Source organism: Symphalangus syndactylus, chromosome 9 (assembly GCF_028878055.3).
Source record: "Symphalangus syndactylus isolate Jambi chromosome 9, NHGRI_mSymSyn1-v2.1_pri, whole genome shotgun sequence".
Lineage (NCBI taxonomy): Eukaryota > Metazoa > Chordata > Mammalia > Primates > Hylobatidae > Symphalangus > Symphalangus syndactylus.
The window spans coordinates 51,314,522-51,334,858 of record NC_072431.2 but is presented as its reverse complement, the minus strand read 5'-3'; positions in this window follow the sequence as shown (position 1 = coordinate 51,334,858).

Below are 20,337 nucleotides of genomic sequence, written 5' to 3'. Positions count from 1 at the left end.
GATGACACAAACAAATGGAAAAACATTCCATGCTCATGGATAGGAAGAATCAATGTCATCAAAATGGCCATACAGCCCAAAGTAATTGATAGATTCAGTGCTATCCCTATCAAGCTACCATTGACTTTGTTCACAGAATTAGGAAAAACTACTTTAAATTTCATATGGAACCAAAAAAGAGCTGTATAGCCAAGACAATCCTAAGCAAAAAGAATGCTAGAGGCATCACACTACCTGACTTCAAACTATACTACAAGGCTACAGTAACCAAAAAAGCATGGTACTTATACCAAAACAGATATATAGACCAATGGAACAGAACAGAGGCCTCAGAAATAATGCCACACATCTACAACCATCTGATCTTTGACAAACCTGACAAAAACAAGCAATGGGGAAAAGATTCCTTATTTAATAAATGGTGTTGGGAAAACTGGCTAGCCATATGCAGAAAACTGAAACTGGACTCCTTCCTTACACCATATAGAAAAATTAACTCAAAATGGATTAAAGACTTAAACATAAGACCTAACGCCATAAAAACCCTAGAAGAAAACCTGGGCAATACAATTCAGGACATAGGCATGGGCAAAGACTTCATTACTAATCACGAAAAGCAATTGCAACAAAAGCCAAAATTGACAAATGGGATCTAATTAAACTAAGAGCTTCTTCACAGCAAAAGAAACTATCATCAGAGTGAACAGGCAACCTACAGAATGGGAGAAAATTTTTGCAATTGATCCATCTAACAAAGGGATAATATCAAGAATCTACAAGGAACTTAAACAAATTTTCAAGAAAAAAACAAACGACCCCATCAAAAAGTGGCAGAAGGATATGAACAGAGACTTTCAAAAGAAGACATTTATGCAGCCAACAAACATGAAAAAAAGCTCATCATCACTGGCCATTAGAGAAATGCAAATCAAAACCACAATGAGATACCATCTCATGCCAGTTAGAATGGTGATCATTAAAAAGTCAGGAAACAACAGATGCTGGAGAGGATGTGGAGAAATAGGAATGCTGTTACACTGTTGGTGGGAGTGTAAATTAGTTCAACTGGAAGACAGTGCGGTGATTCTTCAAGGATCTAGAACCAGAAATACCATTTGACCCAGCAATCCCATTACTGGGTATATACCCAAAGGATTATAAATCATGCTACTATAAAGACACATGCACACATATGTTTATTGCAGCACTATTCACAATAGCAAAGACTTGGAACCAACCCAAATGCCCATCAATGATAGACTGGATAAAGAAAATGTGGCACATATTACCCATGGAATAATATGCAACCATAAAAAAGGATCAGTTCATGTCCTTTGCAGGGACATGAATGAAGCTGGAAACCGTCATTCTCAGCAAACTATCACAAGAACTGCATGTTCTCACTTACGAATGGGAGTTGAACAAGGAGAACACATGGGCACAGGGAGGGAAACATCACACACTGGGGCCTGTCAGGGGTTGGGGGGCAAGAGGAGGGATAGCATTAGGAGAAATACCTAATGTAGATGACAGGTTGATGGGTGCAGCAAACCACCATGGCACATGGTTTTACCTATGTGGTAAACCTGCACATTCTGCACATGTGTTCCAGAACTTAAAGTATAATTTTAAAAAAAATTGAAAAAGAAAAGAAAGTAGGCTTTCTAAACAAAGGAGATCCAAGTAGGGTTATTCCGTTTCCTTCAGAGCAAACAAAGCAGATATTTTATAAGTATTCAGTGACCCTTGCCCAAGTTTCTTCAGAACATTGATAATAATCTCAGTGTACTCCTTTCCTGTAAGAAGGATAGATCACTATATGGCTTAAGCCATGTATAAAGAGGTATTTCCTGACATCTACAGAAACACATTGAGAGGGCACCAAGATACTATAGCAAGGGAAATTAGGAGTTGGAAGTGTGATAGAACTCATCATAATATCCATCACTTTAACTTCTTTACTACCCTCAATTTTATGAAGCAAGACTCAGAGACTTTCATGCTAAACATACATACTTAAGCAAAATTAAGGCCAAGTCTCTTAAAACAGATGAATCTTCACCACTTCTCCATATAATTCTGCCAGGATGAATTGAAACTGATTGTGTACAGGAGCCATTCTTAAGATGGAGGCAGCAGCTGTGACGTGAGAGAATGACTCTAAGAACTCTTTGGGTGGTAATTTTAGTCAGATTCCTCAAACCAATCCTCTCCATGGTAGCACAATCAGCAGAGGCCCAGAAGCATCAGGTACTTAACTACTTAGAGTACATGGATCTATTGATTACTATGATCAAAAGCTAGGATCAAAAGGAATCTCAGGACTGCTCTGATGTTATGATTGTAGTCCTGGAGTACTACATAAAAGCTAGCCAATGCCATATCTGAAGAAATGTAAAACAACTCTGACTTGTGTAGAATGCTTAGGGAGTGAGACATATTAGTTACTTAAACTATCTGGTGGTTCCACAAATATAGTCTGTGGATAATCACTTCTTGGAGGGACTAAATGTAATAATTAACATTACAGAAGCATAATAAATTTGCTTTTCTCTCTTTTTGATTATTCAGGAGGCACTTTTGATCTTAGATTTTTTTCTATGTTCAATAACCTCTATCTTGTATTTCTATAGAAGAAAAATAGGGCTTTTTCAATGTTTTAGGGGCACTTTTTGCGTTAGATAAGGCCTTAAAGAGGGAAATGGGACACATTAACTACTATGATTTATTTATTTTGAGCCTCCTTCATCATTCCAGTCCCTAAAGACTAATCAACAGAAACCTCTTGATTGTAACATCTGCCAACATACTTTCTACAGCTTCTTTGAAGAACTGAGACAATTATCCTAAAATCATGTTTAAAATCATATTCGCTTTAAAGATAAAATGAAGTGTGGTTTAAAATTTTGAAACATCTAGATACTTATCTCATATTTCGCCCTGAATTTCCATGGACAAAGCTAAAAGAATTGTATAAAAGCTTCAAAAAGTAAAATATGAGATTTACCTCTTTCTATGGTGCCTGTCTCCATGGTTCCCGGTTAAAAGGACACATGCATGACCCAGAAGGTCTTTCACCTCTTATTTTTGCCAGTGGTGGTAAATAAGCTTTATACAATTTAAATCAGACATCTCGTTTGAATCTTACATTTCAAAACAATTATTTCTTCATACTGTGCTCCTTGAGAAATAGGAACATTATTCTATTCATGACATATGCTTGTTTCTAAACCACTGATTCACAATGGCCCATCTCATTTCTTCTCCTGCCCACCATAATGTGTATAAATTACATCAAAGAGAGTATATAATAGTGATTATAAATCAACATATAATAGTGATAGAAATATCATCCCTTTAAAGAATAGCACTCATTTAAGAGTTCTTATTTTACCACTGATTAATTTTTTTGCCATTAAATCAAAAATCCATCTTTCACTTCAACTGTACATATGTGTTTTGAGCCATGGTTAGTCATATGTGTGAAAGTAAACATTGAACAGTGAAAATTCAAGGAGACAACACATTAACATTAAAAAAACTTTCAGTAGAATGAATCAAAAGAAAATGTTAGTAATAACAATAATAACAGTACCCTTGCTACAGAAGGTGGGCCGATTAATTTTATTTAAAGCTAGAATGAGGACAAATTCTAGATCTACTCTGTTATTATAATAGTCCTGAAGTAAAATAAAAGTAAAAGTAAAATAAAAGTTTGCACAAAAGCACTTACTAAGCACCAGGTACTATTTTAAGAGCTTTACACATATTACCTTATTTAATCTTGATATATACCCTATGAAATAGGTTGTTAGCCCCATTTTTACCACAGGAGGAAAATGAGGCTCAGCAATATTAAGGAATTTGCCCAAAGTTACACGGCTAGTACGTGTTGGAGGGTGAACATGAACAGAAGCTGTCTGGCTCCAGATTCTGTGTGTTTTGTTTTGTTTTGAGATGGAGTCTTGCTCTGTCACCCAGGCTGGAGCGCAGTGGTGCGATCTCAGTTCACTGCAACCTCTGCCTCCCAGGTTCAAGTGATTCTTGTGCCTCAGCCTCCTGAGTAACTGGGACCAAAGACTCGAGCTCAGAGTTCAACACCAGCCTGGGCAACATGGTGAAACCCCCGTATCTCCCCAAAACACAAAAATTAGCACAATAACCCCTAGCTAATTTTTGTATTTTGGGGAGAGATGGGGTTTCACCAAGTTGCCCACGCTGGTCTTGAGCTCCTGAACTCAAGGGATCCACCAGCCTCAGCCTCCCAAAGTGCTGGGATTACAAGTGTGAGCCACTGCACCCAGCCCGGGTTGTGTGTTTTTAATCATCATGCTGCTGCAATGCAGGATATTCATGATTCAATTAACAAGGGGAAAAAGAAGGTAAAATTAAAAATCAGTGGCAGAAAATTGATCCATGCCTGAAGTATATTTCTTAATGGTATTTTTGGTCACTTCCCCCTTCCTCTGACAATAGTAATTCTAGGCCCCACCCATAATTTCAGCCATTGATTTCCCCCAATTTGTTCTTGCTTCTTATGCTTAGTTCTTCACATCCCAACAAAGTTCATCTCAGAAAAATCAAACTATCTCAAATAATTGTCTTCCAGACAGAGCCAGTGAGACACATTGTGGTCGATCAGAAGAAAAATAAATTTTTAAATTTTTGATTCTATTTTAAGGGAAATTGGGGCTTGTAATACTTGAAAAAAAAAGGTCAGTCATATTTTTTTTCTTATCTGAAAATCATGCAGGGCTCTTTGTAATCTTAATGAGGTGAATGATCAGCTAAGAAAAGTCCCTCAGGTGGGTGAACATGCAATTTATTGTCTTAAGTGGTACACTTCGTGTGTAATAGGCTGTCCTATTAACAATTACGCTGGAACAACAGACATAAAATGGGACTCTGCTGGACAAGCTGAGATAGTAGATTATCTGGACTTTGGAGGTTGAAGAGAGGCAAGAAGAAGGTTGAAGTAGGGGAAAACATATGACTTTCTCCTGATGTTGGAGATCTTTACATTTATATTAGATATGCTTGCATTGGCTTTCAGATTTGTTGACTACCAAGGCTCGTAATTTCTAAATGTATTTATTATTGTTGCTATTATCATTTCATTGATAGAGAAATTACTATAGGACTGGCAGTGTGCTGAGGACTTAATTTGTATTATTCTCATTTATACCTCACAACAATCTCATAAGGTAGGTACTACGATTATAGTTATTTTGGAAATGAAATGTAAAAGAAAAGTGATTTGGCCAAGGTCACACAGCTTGTAAATGGCAGAACCAAGACGTGCATACTAACACCCTTGACTGTAAATACAAAACCCACCATATTATATACATCTCAAAGTATTTGGCCCTAGAATACTTTTAAAAATATAACATATTGATTTTCTCCACCAAGAGCTTCTGATATATAATTTGCCTTAAATTAAAGTATACTCCAACTATTGTCTCATAGATAAATTTATTACTATAAGAAAATATTTGGAGTTTATATGACTAAAATAGTAAAATATTGACCAAAATTGCAAACACACATTCAAATAAAAAGACAGGCTATATGACATGTGATTATTCACAGATAACATGCTCTGGAGTGATTGACCCCAAAATGCTGATTTGCATTACATGTACTCCTTTCTTAAAGTCAAACTATTCCATAAAGTTAAGAATTATATAAGCGTGGTTATATATATAATACCTAGTATGGTCTAAATGTATGTGTCACTCAGAAGTTCATATGCTAAAATGTAACCCCTGATCTCTTGGTATTAGGAAGTGGGACATTTGAGAGGTAAATAGGTCATGAGACTGGAATCCTTGTAAATGGGATTAGTGCCCTTATCAAAGAGGCCCAAGGGAACTGCCTGCCCTTCCACGATGTGAGGACACAGCAAGAAGGCACTGTCTTGAAGCACAGAGAGAAAACCCTCACCAGACACTGAATCTGCTGGTGCCTCAACTGTGAGCAATAAACTTCTGTTGTTTATAAATTACCCAGTCTAGGGTAATTTGCAATAGCAACAGGAACAGACTTATATGGTGCTCCCTATGTATGAGTCACTGTTCTAAGTCCTATACTTAAATTAATTCCATCTATCCGCACAGCCAACCTGAGATTAAAAAAAAAAAAAAACTATCATAGTCCTCATTTTGTAGATGAAGAAGCTCATGTACAGAGATGTGAAATAACCCACCAAAGCTAGTGAGTAAGAGAGCCAAGATTCAGATGCAGGCCATCTGGGTCCAAATCAGTGCTGGAAATGACTATTTCACATGGGGTTGTGAACAGCATTTTTCATGTGCTTGTTCTGTGTGTATATAAGCAGACATCATAGATATGAGATACTTGTTAAAAATCTTCTAAAATACATTTTTGTTCCATTTTATTTGGTTTCCAAGATACCTATGAACATTTCTTAAAATATGTGGAACGTAAAAGTGAGTATCACATGTGAGGGGCATGAAGATGAGTAGAGCTTTTCCCAGTGATACATAAGATGAGACCAAGAATGAGAGTCTGAACTATATATGTAAGCAAATAAAAGATTTTTTAGAATTCAAATGCATAAACAAGCATGTAATTCCCTCTAGTCCTATAATACACATTGTGCCACTGCCAACTGAGTTTTCAATCTGAGTTTTTGCCTTGTTGTTCTTGTTTCTAGTGGTATTCTTCCTTGTGTTTTATGTGATTGGCTTTGGTTGCCTTGATTCAATTACTTGGATCCTTAAAGTGCGATTTGTGGAGCAGCAGCAGCAGTAACATTTCCTGAGTGCTTATTAGAAATGCAGCCGGGCATCTGGTTCACAGCTGTAATCCCAGCACTTTGGGAAGCCGAGGTGGGTGGATCACTTGAGGCCAGGAGTTTGAGACCAGCCTGGCCAACATGGCAAAACCCAGTCTCTAATAAATATACAAAAATTAGCTGTGCATGGTGATGCATGCCTGGAGTCATGCTTGTGGTCCCAGCTACAAAGGAGGCTGAGGCAGGAGACTCGCTTGAACCCAGAAGGCAGAGGTTGCAGTGAACTGAGATTTCATCACTGTACTCCAGCCTGGGTGACAGAGTGAGACTCTGAAAACAAAAACAAAAATAAAAACAGGAAGGAGGAAGAAAGAGAGAGAGGGAGGAAGGGAGGGAGGAAGGAAGGAAGGAGAAGAAGAAAGAAAAAGAGAGAGAAAGAGAGAGAAAAAAGAAAAAGAAGGAAAGAAAGGGAGGGAGGGAGAGAGATAGGGAGGGAGGGAGGGAAGGAAGGAAGGAAGGAAGGAAGGGAGGGAGGGAGGGAGGGAGGGAGGGAAGGAAGGAAGGAAGGAAGGGGAACCACAGGTCCCACCCCACAGCTCCTACTGACTTGGAATCTGCACTCTGACAAGATCCTCAGTGATTCTTAAGCACATTAATGTGTGAGCCCTGTTGTACAAAACCATGCTAAAATCCTTCACTAAGGAGAAACTGTCTCATTTTAATATTTTTTGAACTATTATAATCAAATAGAGGAAAGGTCAAACCAAGTTATCTCTCTGTAGTAGGGGCAGGAAGGATGGCTAGATAAGGAGGAATAAACAATGCTCTGTTTCTTGCCTGCTCTTCCACCAAAGAGGAAGATTTCCCCTACTGCCACCCACACACAGTCAACTCACCATACACGTACACAACCATGTAGAGTAGTGCAATCCATAATGTTTGTCATACAGGGCAGGTTCTTCATTCAGGAGAGAATTCAAGAGTGAGCCAGTGGCTGAAGAAAGCAGCTTTTTAAAGGCATGGGCAGTGTTACAGCTCTGTGACTGCCTCTGCAGAGCAGGGTTACCTCATAGGCAGTACACTGAGAGGAGCAGCATTATGGCATTTGGAGTCATAAACCCACTTTAAATGACATTCTAATTAAGGGATGGGTTATTCAGAAATAGCTAGAAAATGAGAGGTAGCTTCCAGGTGTTGCAATGGCAAGGGGCATTAACTTTCATGCATTGCCATGGCACTGGTAAACTGTCATGGCACTGGTGGTAGTGTCTTAGGGTGGTGGCAGCAAGAGGTGCTTTGGCCCCTCTTCCAAGTTTTGGCCAGTCTTCACTCTGGTCCTGAGACTAGTCCTGCCTGCCTCCTACCTCATTTGTATCCAGAACAGTGCAATAGAGGACACTAAATCTCAGAACAGGAGCCTGTAATTCTGTGTTAGTAAAAGGGAGTTCTGTTTGTTTATTTACCCAATTAACCTATAGTAAGAAACTTGTGGGCAACAAACCTTTATCCTGTACCTACTACCTGCAAAGTGTAGAAAGAATATCTAACTGATAAGAGTTGTTTTGAAGATTAAGTTGGATATTTGTTAACTGTATAGCCCAGTGTCTGAAACAGTAGGTCACATGTCCCAAAGGATTTAAAACAGGAAAGTGTAGTAGGTTATAAAGATATTGAGTGTCTACTATATGCTGCATATATGCAGTCTCCTTAAATCCTCATAATTAGTTGATGAAGCCTTTATGTCCGCTTAACAGATTAGGAAACTGAGGCACTGAAAGGTAAATATAATTGCCCACAATCTCACAGTAAGTTGAGGTGTCCAGTTTCAACTTTGGTTAGCTCTCTGTCTTCTACCCAATGCTCTAGCTATTACCCAAAACTAGAGGGGTACAAGAAAGTAGGCAACAGGGTCTGGGCGTGGTGGCTCACACCTGTAATCCCAGCACTTTGAGAGGCTGAGGCAGGCAGATCACGAGGTCAGGAGTTGGAGACCACCCTGGCTAACACAGTGAAACCCCGTCTCTACTAAAAATAAAAAAATAGCCTGATGTGGTGGCATGTGCCTGTAGTCCCAGCTACTCGGGAGGCTGAGGCAGGAGAATCGCTTGAACCCAGGAGGCAGAGGTTGCGGTGACCTGAGATCATGCCACTGCACTCCAGCCTGGGCAACAGAGCAAGACTCTGTCTCAAAAAAAAAAAATAAAAGTAGGCAGCAGGTCTCATCGAAGCTGAATACCTCTGTTTTATCTTTCTGTTTTGCTTTAACTTAATGACAATTGTTTCTAAGTTGTACTTCTGGTACATTATTTACTATAGACAGAATCTTCTACTTAAATGAACAGAAAATAAGTAAAAGGCCATGTTTTTGCCATGAGGGAGTTTACAGTTTATCTCAGCAGAAAAGATAAATCCAAACATAAAAGCAAAGAAGAATTAGACTTGAGCCAGGTCCTTGACTGTTAGCACAGAAAGATTCAGAAAACAGGTCATCTGAGTTGTTGTGTTCATCTGAGAACTCTTTGAAACGAAGTGGACATTGAGATAAGATCTAGAAAGATTTCTTACTCAGGTGTAAGCATCATTGAGTTGATATTGAGTTAATATCCTAGAACTTTATTCCCATACTCTTGAGAAGCTTGTTTCTTTTATTTGTGCTTCCAAGTAAGCATACATTTGGACAAGGATTTCATGGCTAAAATATTTTAAAATAACTATTTTAATTTCATTTTTAATAAAGGTAGGCTGCTAAGGTAATAGATGGGGGCGAGGTGGTGTTTGTAGCAGGTGGGGAGAAAATGGGGTGCCGAAATGGTGTAGAGAAGATGACAAAGGGAAACCTAATTCCCTTCAAAATGTGACCTAGGACTGGCCATGATCAGCATTAAGAATGTTGGTCAATCTGTCACAAATATGGAAAATTCAAAATGACAGACTTTTCTAAGTAGAATGTTCATTAAGAAAATTGTTTGGGTCCGGGTACGTTAGCTCACGCCTATAATCCCAGCACTTTGGGAGGCTGAGGCAGGTGGATCCCCTGAGGTCAGGAGTTCAAGACCAGCCTGGCCAATATTGTGAAACCCTTTGTCTACTAAAATACAAAAAAAAAAAAAAAAAATTAGCCAGGGGTGGTGGTGGGCTCCTATAATCTCAGCTACTGGGGAGGCTGAGGCAGGAGAATTGCTCGAACCCGGGAGGTGGAGGTTGCAGTGAGCCGACATCATGCTGCTGCACTCCAGCCTGGGCGACAAAAGTGAGACTCCAACCCCCAAAAAAAAGAAAGAAAGAGAAAAAAACAAGAAAATTGTTTGGGCAAGAGTGTTGGATCCTTTTAGCTAAATTCAAACTGTGTCCCAGCTGACTTGTCTTCTGCCATCAGTTCCTTTGTGGTGTTGGCAGCCTCACATTGAGCATGTTTGAAATGTCACCAGAGCAGTTCCTTCTGCTGAGTCTTGAGGACAATTAGCCATTGTCATTACCTATAGGTGTTAGTGGTACATTCAGAAGATTTCACATTGCCTGGATGCCTGAAGAACATGTACCTGGAGGAATTCCTAGTATGGTTGCACTTAGCCCCATTTGGGGACCATTAGAACTTAGAACCTTTAAAGTGTCACTCCTGAAAAGGAAAAAAATAAGCATAGACAAGGGATTTCAGAGAAAAGCTACTGAAAGAGCACTGAGGTTGATTGAAATGGTGCTCCACCTGCTTGTGATGTCAAGGAAGTATCTTAACTCTATTCGTGCAACAAATCTTTATCTTGTACCTACTATGTGCAAAGTGTGGAAAGAATATCTGATAGGATTGTTGTGAAGATTAAATTGGATAATATTTGTTAACTGTATAGCCCAGTGTTTGAAACAGTAGTTGCTCGGCAAATGGTAACTGAGATTAATGGCAATAATCAAAGGCACACTTCCATATTTTCATTACTAAGCACAATCCATATTTAAATTGAAATAATTGTAGAATACCTACATGCAGAGATATAGTCTGCACAATTCCCATTTCTAACAGAAAGGACAGGTCAAGTCTCCTTTTCCAGACTTGTAAGAACCAATTTAAACTTTTCAGTATACTGGAATTTTGATGAATTAAATATTGTTCCAATAATAATAATAATATATTTTTATGTAGCTTAAAAATACATTTTCACATTCATTAACTCTAAATGAATTATTGCCAGTAGGCTTGGAAATCTCCCTGTTTCATAGAGATTTTGGTATGTAAAATTTTTCTTAAATGAATTTGGCCTGGATCAGAAAGTGAGGTAAAACAATTAAAATATCCAATTTGGGAGAATTCTTGGTAGGTTTCCAGCATGTCGTTCATTTTTATAATCAAGCTGTTATATGATCTTTTTTTTTCATTATGCATGAGCAAATAGACTCCACTACAGTCAATTTGAAGCAATTATTATCTCTGGCACGATATAATCAAAAGGCTACTGCTATTTGTTGAAGGATTCTTTGTTTGCCAAGATTATTAATCAAGTTATGCCAGGAGCACATACAGTGCTGCTTGGCACTCAGCAGCTGGCCCGAGCAACAGGAAAATAAATCAGAATTCTTGATGCTTGTATTTTTTAATATTCCTGCCAGTGTGGGTATTGGAGAACATTTCACATTAAATAGCACTAATTGCCTTAATTGGCTTATGGCTAACAGGCCCACTGTACTGCTGGTATGTAGTAAAAGTAATTGGGTTTACTGGGAGCACTTAGATTCTTACATTTTCAGTGGTTCAGGTGTGACACACAGAGCAAGACAGTTGCAGTGCATGTATGACCCTGGTGTCTTATAGAATAGTGGGATGTGGTGAAGGTAAGAAGCCCCCTCTGATTAGCCTGGGGTGACAGCTCTTCACACAATCATTCATGGTAAACAACTCTTTACAGAGAACACATGAAGGTTTATTAGCCAGTCTTGACTAACTCCCAGAACAATCCATGAGCAAGCAAGAGTTCTGACTTGCCTGGAGGGCAGCTGCATTTGCAACTGGCAGAACTCAGCTTTGCTTTTAGGTGTCTAACAACAAGTGTAATAACACTGGCAAAATTTAAATTGCCTTCCTATTTTATCATGGCCCAAATACATAAATCTTGATCCTGTCTTCATTGCCATTGGGTGTTTTCATTTTATTTTTAGTGAGGTATGTCATCCCAAAGGGCACCTCGTGGCTAGGTGAAAATGTGCCCAAGGACTGTTCAGCAGACTCCAGAGAGTACAGCCACCCCGTCTCCATTAGCTCCTTTGTCAGATTGCAAATGCTAGACGTTCTGCAGAAAGGGCTTCACCCCTTTAAAATGCAAATGGACCCCACCCATGCACACACAAACTGGCCATGTAAACTTTCATACATTCACATCTTAATATGCTTGAATTTAAAATGCTGTAAAGGGACATGAGGTAAACACTCTAAAGGAGCTCCTAACAAAAAGGGATAATGGACAGGTGTAAATAGGGAAGAGAGCTCAAGATGGGAGTCATTCCCCAAAACCATTACACTCCACTGCTCTCAAGTAGTGAAAGTGTGCTTTATTTACTGATTAATGTAATTAAACACGAAAAAGCAACTTCTTATTATACCTACACATTTAAGGAATAATTTCACTGCTAAGTGGTATTGAAATCACATGTGGCTAAGGAGGAGCAAAAGTATTAGAATAACAAGGTTTGCCATTTGTAGTGGAAATTAAGCTGAAATTTCAATTCAGGAAGCATTAGAGTCACATCTTACCAAAAGGGGAAAGCTCACCATTTTGAGCATATTTGGTGGGTGGACAAAGTTTTGAGACTAAAAGTCATGACTGCGATAAGCCAAGTGCTCGATACACACTGGAGTAATCGATGCCACCTCTCTGTTTGAAGGACCTGGGGGTCTGGCTTTCCAGAGATGAGGAGGTGGGTTTCAGTCTTAGCCCTACCCCTGCGTGACCTTATCGGGGTCACTCTAGGGAGGGCTCAAGTCTTTTATTCTCTGTCTGCCCTGGGAAGGGCCCCATAGCACACAAGAGTAGCTAGGTAGAAATCACTCAAATTTGGAGATTTTTACTAACATAAGAAAGGGTAGAAAGGAAAAATGAAGCCACAAAAAACCCTTAAGTGATACAGCAGTTCAGTCTGTTTCTCCTTTTCTCTGATGTTATTACATCTGAAATTTATAATCACTTCTCATCCATACTTGTGAGCAATTAAGAGCATCTGCCAAGAAAAGAAAGGAAAAACTGAAAGTGAGTAATGGAATTGATGGCAAAGCAGGGAGTTGTTCGTGTTTCTTAAGTTGTAGGTTTATTAGGAACACATTCTTAATGATTAAAAGCAGTGGTTATTTTCATCTTATGTTCAAATTTTAACCTATTAAAAGTAAAACATAGGTAGACTTCCTCATTACAGGTTTCAATGCCAATCTGTTTGAAAACTAGCACAAAATAAAAGCATTCTGAAGAAAACTATTTCTAAAGTAATCCCATTACATTTCTACTTCTTTGGATGCTCTGGTAAGTAGGATATCCTTACAAAATGTAAATGTATTCCGTTTTTTATTCTTTCAACAAAAGTCTATTAGGCGGTCACTATCTGCCAGGTGTTGATCTGGACTCTCAGGATATAAAGAAAATTAAATCCGTGACCCATGTCTCTGGGTGGCTCGTTGTTTATTAGGGAAGATCTAATATGTTAAGATGCTTTTGGTTGCAAGCTGCATCTCTAGCTGTCTTCAAGAGTGAGGAAGGGCATTGAGATATATTACAGGAAAGCCTGACATAAGGCTGTTTAGGGGGAGCTAATCCAGTGGCCATAATGTCATCAAGAGGGTCCTTTCAGACATTCAACTCTGTGCAACCCATATTGTGCCCATTTCATCTTCTGGCTGCTTCTCCTAAGCTCATGGATATCTGCTGGTAGCATCTATGTTTTCTTGTAGTGGAAGAGACAAATAGCTTCCTTTTGCTCTTAAGAATCATGAAATTTCTTGCCCAAACAGTAAACCATCTTTTATGGACTTTAAAAGCTCAGATTGGTTCAGACCTACGATATCTCTAAACCATTCCCCAGTAAGGGGCTGGGATTGCCATCATTGGCTTAGCCTAATTAGGGTCCATCTCTGCAGCAGGGACCCACCAGATTTCCCTGAAGCATAGTGGCTGTTCAGAGAAGGGTTCTATTAGGCAAGAGGAGGGAAACAGTTCTGGGCTATAATGTTTCCCTCTTTATCTTTTGTAATACTTAAAGCTATTTCAGTAAAGTAGGACTTGATCAGCTGATGATACGGTTTCTGAAGGATACATCTTCTGCTAGGCTAATGGTTCTCAAACTTGAGAACCTGGAGGGCTTTTTAACATACACTTTTGTTAATTCTCAGGCTGTACCCCAGAGTTTGCTGATTAAAGAGGTCTGAGGTAGAGCCTTGGAATTTGTTTCTAACAATTGCAAAAATGCTGGTGCTGGCTTTGGGAACCACTGTCTAAGATGTTGCATCTAGCAAAAAATTGGCAACCTTTGATTGGCTAAGATTACTATGAGAGTTGGACAAACCTTACTTTAGATTTTAGAAACATTTCTTTTCATGAGTCACAGTTTTTCATTTACTTTATCATTCAGATGCCAGGTTAGCCTTGAAGACATTCTTTCCTCTTTAAGATACACCCTTGTCAAGTTACACAAGAAAGGCCTCAAATATCTTTTGAAAGTTATTGCTACTGTTAGTCTAATTGTCTTCAAAATTATCTTTAAAAGTGTACATGTGAAATGTAAACTTTATGATAGCCAAGTTTTAAGAAAGTTGCAATTCACATTTCTGCAATTGTGAAATACCTATTATTGTGTAAATTGAGCTCTTCTAGGGAAAATATATTACTGAAAACATTGGAAAACTAATGGGATATAAAAAGATCATGATGTATTGACTCTCCACATGTTGAAAACAGTCTGTTTTTTTGACACCAAATACAGTAATTTAAACCATCTCTTTAGCCCAGTTTAAATAATGGACATTTGTTTAACTTAAGCAGTAAGCTTGGAGATCCCTGTCACTGGAAACTCGCTACATTTTCCAAGACAATTTGAGTTGGCAGTTGAACCACTATGGCCAGGTACTATTCTGAGAACTGTATCTATTTCATTTAATAAATATTTTAAAAAGAAAAAAATCAATAAGAGGTTTTTTTTTTTTTAAGAGTCAAAGTCTTTTCTGTTGTCCATGCTGGAGTGCAGTGGCACAATCATAGCTCACTGTGGCCTCAAATTCCTGAGTGTAAACAATCCTCCTGTCTCAGCCTCCCAAGTAGCTGGGACTACAGGCAAGTACCCACCACATCTGGCTAATTTTTTTTCTTATTTTTTGTAGAGCAGGTGTCTCTCTTGTTGCCCAGGCTAGTCTCAGACTCCTGGCCTCAAACAGTCCTCCCACCTCTGCCTCTCAAAGTGCTGGAATTACAGATGTGAGCCACTGTGCTGGACCAGTGAAAGCTATTTTAAAATGTTTTTATAATTTTGTGCTTCTCTTTTAGTGACTGCTATGGTCTGAATATTTGTGTACCCCCAGATTCATATGTTGAAATCTTCTCCCCCAGTGTTACAATATTAGGATAGCAGGCTTTGGGGAGGAAATTAGATCATGAAGGTGGAGCTCTTATGCACGGATTAGTGCCCTTGTAAAAGAAGCCCAAGGGAAATTTTTGCCCCTTCCTCCTTGTGAGGACACAACAAGAAGATGAACCAGGAAACTGGACCTCACTAGAACCCAGCCATGCCTGACACTCTGAAATCTGGGACTTCCAGCAGGTGGAATGTGAGAAATAAATTTCTCTTGTTTATAAGCCACCCAGTCTGTGGTATTGTAGTTTAGTGGCCTGAACAGACTCAGACAAGGACCTAGAAAAGATTAAGATTCACAGCAAAGATCTTTTAAATATGTCTTTCCTTTGCTTAAGACCTTTCAGTAGCTTCTGCTCACTCACTGCATGAAGATCTAGTTTTCTAATGGCACCAAAACCCCACGTGACAGCCTTACTGGTGGAGCCTCGCCTGGGGCCCCTCTGCCCGGAACGTTTTGCATCCAGCCGCTGACTTTCCTTCTGGGTCAGGGCAGAATCATGCTCCCTCCCACTGTGGGTTTCTGCACACACCCTTCCCTCTGTTAGAAAAACTTCCTCACACCACACTTGCTTGATCATCCTATTCACATAGTCCACATCTTCACATCTGGACTCAAATCTCACTTTCTCGGGAAAAACTTGCTCTGTCACTAGGATTTGTGGAATGAATACATGAACACAAACATTTAAGAGCCTATTATAAGACAGGCATGTGCAATATGATACTTAATTCTTCTGTCCAGTAATCAGCCAGCTAAAGGCAGCTGCTGCTTCAAACGCGAGAACTATAATTTGCTCAATATTGTGTTGGAATGGTGCTGAATATGGGACCTCATATGCTTCTAGTAAGCAAAGAAGAATGTTTTCCATTTCTACAAAGCAAACGATTATCACACACTGTCTGCCTTGATTATATACGGTCTAGTATTATCTAGTAGAAGGTATGTTTTGTTTCTCCATACCTTGGTGAGGCATTAAATTGGCCTCACCAAGAAATAGTATTAGTTTGAATAGTGCAACAGAAGCTCCTTGGAAAATCCAAGTAAGAGTTTCTCTGCCCATAAATGCTGATAGGAAAAGCAGTTAGTTCTTTTCTTTCTTTCCTGCTCAATGCTTGACCCTCTATTGAACTTAATAAAACATAATAATGCATATGAAAATGTTTTAATGTAAAAAGCACAAAATAATTGTACAGTGCTATTTTTATAAATAAATGCTTGATGAAGGACTTAAAATGATGCTTAAGGAATATCCAGATATTTTTCTAAACTCTGTGTAGAGCAGGAAATTTGAATTTTTACAGAAAAGAATGACTATGATTCATTAAGAAAAACAACTGATTTAAGACCCACAACCTAAATTACATTCAGTGAAAATGGCTCCAAATTTAATGTGAAACTAATTTTTTTAAAGAATAACTTCTATAACATTCAGGAGAAGCCTGAATTTAAGACATCCCCGTTTCTCTCAGCTAGGCCATGACATTCAGTCTCTCCATTTTCATTGCATGGTATATATTTTACATCCACATTTTAATTGAACCTTTGTCAAAGACAGTCTTCTAACCAAAGGAGATGGCCGTGCTCAACATCATGGCATAGACTTGAAATCTGAAATTGCATGTATTCTTAGGATGCTAAGCCATTTTGGGGTTTTATTTTAGCTCGTAGTCTTCTAAGGCATAACCACTAAGATGTGGTTTAAAGAAACATTGCAAAAAGTTAAAAGAAAAACAAATTTAAAGATAAAATTTCAACAGAGTTCTTAGAATTTTGGAGATGTAGTAAACATTCAGAGCAAGGCTAAAAATTATACCATGTTTGTGAGATTTAGATGAATCTAAAACTGCAGGTTTTCTAGAAGTTTGCCTACAAACTCTAATGTGCTATATCTTTTCCTATAAACAAAGCAAGTAAAGCTTAAATTACAAATCCCTGTAAAGTTTCTAGAATTTTTCTTTTAAGACAGCTTTTTGTTATTTCTTTTTCAGCCTGCTGTACTGCCACTACCCAATATATAATATTTCAGGAAACATTGCATTATGAAGGGCTCCATAACAGTTAATGAAGATAAGTCTGTATGGCATGATATTGTAATGAATTTTCTGGTGAAAATTAATTAGATGTGTGAATGTGTGAATGCTAACATTTATTTACATCCCAGTCTAAATGTTCAAAGAGGTGTATGTTAAGCACACAATTAGAAGCAATGATGCATTAAATTGGCCTCACCAAGAAATAGTATTAATTTTAATAGTGCAATGGATGCCCCTTGGAAAATCCAAGATAAGATTTTCTCTGCCCAGTTGCCTGCTTTTGAGACTCCTTGTCTGACTAAGTCACTTCTTTACATAAAAGTTGGCGGAAAATTGAGGATGGAAGGGGAAAGTGCATTTCCTATTTCACATCATAAGGCTGGCTAATGTCTCATTAACCTATGGACTTGCTCCCAATTCCTTTTGATTTGCACTGTGCAAACAGTATCTAACAACTACTTTTGCAAACAGTCAATGACCTTTTAAACCAGGGAGGGAATTCCTCACAGCTGGAAGCCTTCTGTTTCTGTGTTCTTTTTAGAAGTGTTACTTTCCTTAAACTATAAAGAAACAACAACAGTCCTTCCTCATTCCCCGGGTTTCTCTTAGTTTCAGGTGAGTTCTTGGTAGACAGGAACCACACAACCCTAGGATGAGCAGTAGAGACTTCCTTGCTAGCTCAAGCACTATTCTAATATTCTGGGATTATTTTTAATTTACACTGGAAGTTTACTGGGCTGCCTTTTAGTCATATAATTAGGTTTGAATATTTTAGTGTTCTAGTGCTTCCTTATGTCACACTATATATAAACTAGTAAGAATAATGACTACCATCTATTGAATCCTAACCGTGTGTGAAGCACTGGGCTAGTATATTACATGGACTGTCTAATTTAATTCTCTCACAAATGCTATGCATGGATAGGCTTTATTTACATCTCCGTTTCATGGGAGTGAAAAGTGGCACTCAAAGGCTAAATAACTTAACAGTTGGTAAGTGTTCGAACTAACTGGGATTTGAACCAGTGTTTGTTTGCCCAGTATGCCAATCAGCCAATGCTAAATGTTTAGGGGCAGTTTGCATTATAATCTTTAACCACATTGGCTGATTAAATAATAGTTCTTTTGTGATTTTCTCTAATGAATATCTTATTGAATCCTCTAAATAAATTTCACGTATATATAATACAAAAAATCCCAAGAGATATTGAATAATAAAAATATTGGCCGAGCGCAGTGGCTCACGCTTGTAATCCCAGCACTTTGGGAGGTCGAGGTGGGCGGATCACAAGGTCAGGAGATAGAACCTTCCTGGCTAACACGGTGAAACCCGTCTCTACTAAAAATACAAAAAAATTAGCTGAGCGTGGTGGCGGGCTCCTGTAGTCCCAGCTACTCGGGAGGCTGAGGCAGGAGAATGGCGTGAACCCAGGAGGCGGAGCTTTCAGTGAGCGGAGATTGTGCCACTGCACTCCAGCCTGGGCGACAGAGCGGGACTCCGTCTCAAAAAAAAAAAAAAAAAAAAACACAATTATATATTGTGTTGAACACAGGAAATAAAGATTGTGATAGTTTGCACCCTTATAAGTTTGCAAACTCCCTCTAAATTAAAAAAAACACTAAATTATACATTTTGTGTAAAGGAATTGCTCAGGTAACAAGGCCCCCCCGCCCCGCCATGCTTAACCCAAATGTCCTATTCTCCAGAACTGACAACTTCACAGAAAGACAGCAGTTAATGAACTCAGTAACAAGGCTGAGTTAGAGTATGTACTAGTCTAAGAGAAACTGCCGAGTCAAGTAACATATTTCAGTAAATAAAAAATGATTTCAGACAGCTCCGAATTCTAGATAAAACTGTTTTGCCTCAGAAAAACATTTCTGGAAGAAAAATGGCAAATTTCATCATCCCTAAAAATGTGACCACAGTCAACACTTACAGCCTACACCTGCCTGCACTTTAGTTCTTGTAAATCCAGTGAGAATTTGACATCACCTCAGGGCAATGAGGATGAAACTCTATTATGAATGTGTAGAACTGACTGAGGACCTCATCACCACATTTCTGTTTCGTCTGTTATCCATAGGACTGAAGAATTTGATCAGTATTCGCCTCAATTTTCTGTACAGGAAAAAGACAGAGAAAGGTAAGAAACGTGTGAATTTGTATTCTAAAAAGCAGAATAGAAAGGAAAAGTACATTCTTATCGAGACCTTGTCAAGTGGCAAATACTATAACGTTGAGGTCAAAAGCTTCCTTGTTTACAAATGTAATTCTATGGCAAAGCTGTTATAAACTGTCTTATGGTTTCAACCTCTTGTAGGTTAATTTTACATCAACATACATAAAATTTAAAGCTAAAGGAAAATTGCCAAATAATTCCAGGATCTAACTTTATTTGTCCGGTAAATATTGTTGATCACCTACAGCTAAGCATTGCGGTGGGATTGGAAGTGGGGAAGTAAGTAAAATAAGTAAAACCTTCTCTCACTTTAATTGCATATGTGAGATTTTAAATTTGTAGCATATTCTCTGTGCTAGTTTTTTAAACAATTCAGATTCTACAAAAAAAGTTTCATTGGGATCATTCCAAAACATATTTGTCAAGGTGGTCTGTCACTGTGAGGGTTTATTCTAACTTTTCACTTCAATTTAAAAAAATGATAAACCTTATTAACCATAGAGTGACTGGCTTATATCAAGATCTATAGTGTAGTTCAAATGTTGCCTCCTCCCCAAAGCCTTTCTTGACTTCCTCAAGTGGATGTAATATACTCTTTTTTTCTGAACTCCCTTACCATTTTTTTTTAATTTTCAGATAATCATTGATTTAGATACAGTTAAAATATAACTGTAAGATATAATACACAGAGATTCTGTGTACCCTTTACTCAGTTTACCTCAATAGTAACATCTTGCTTAGCTGTAGTATAACATTACAATCAAG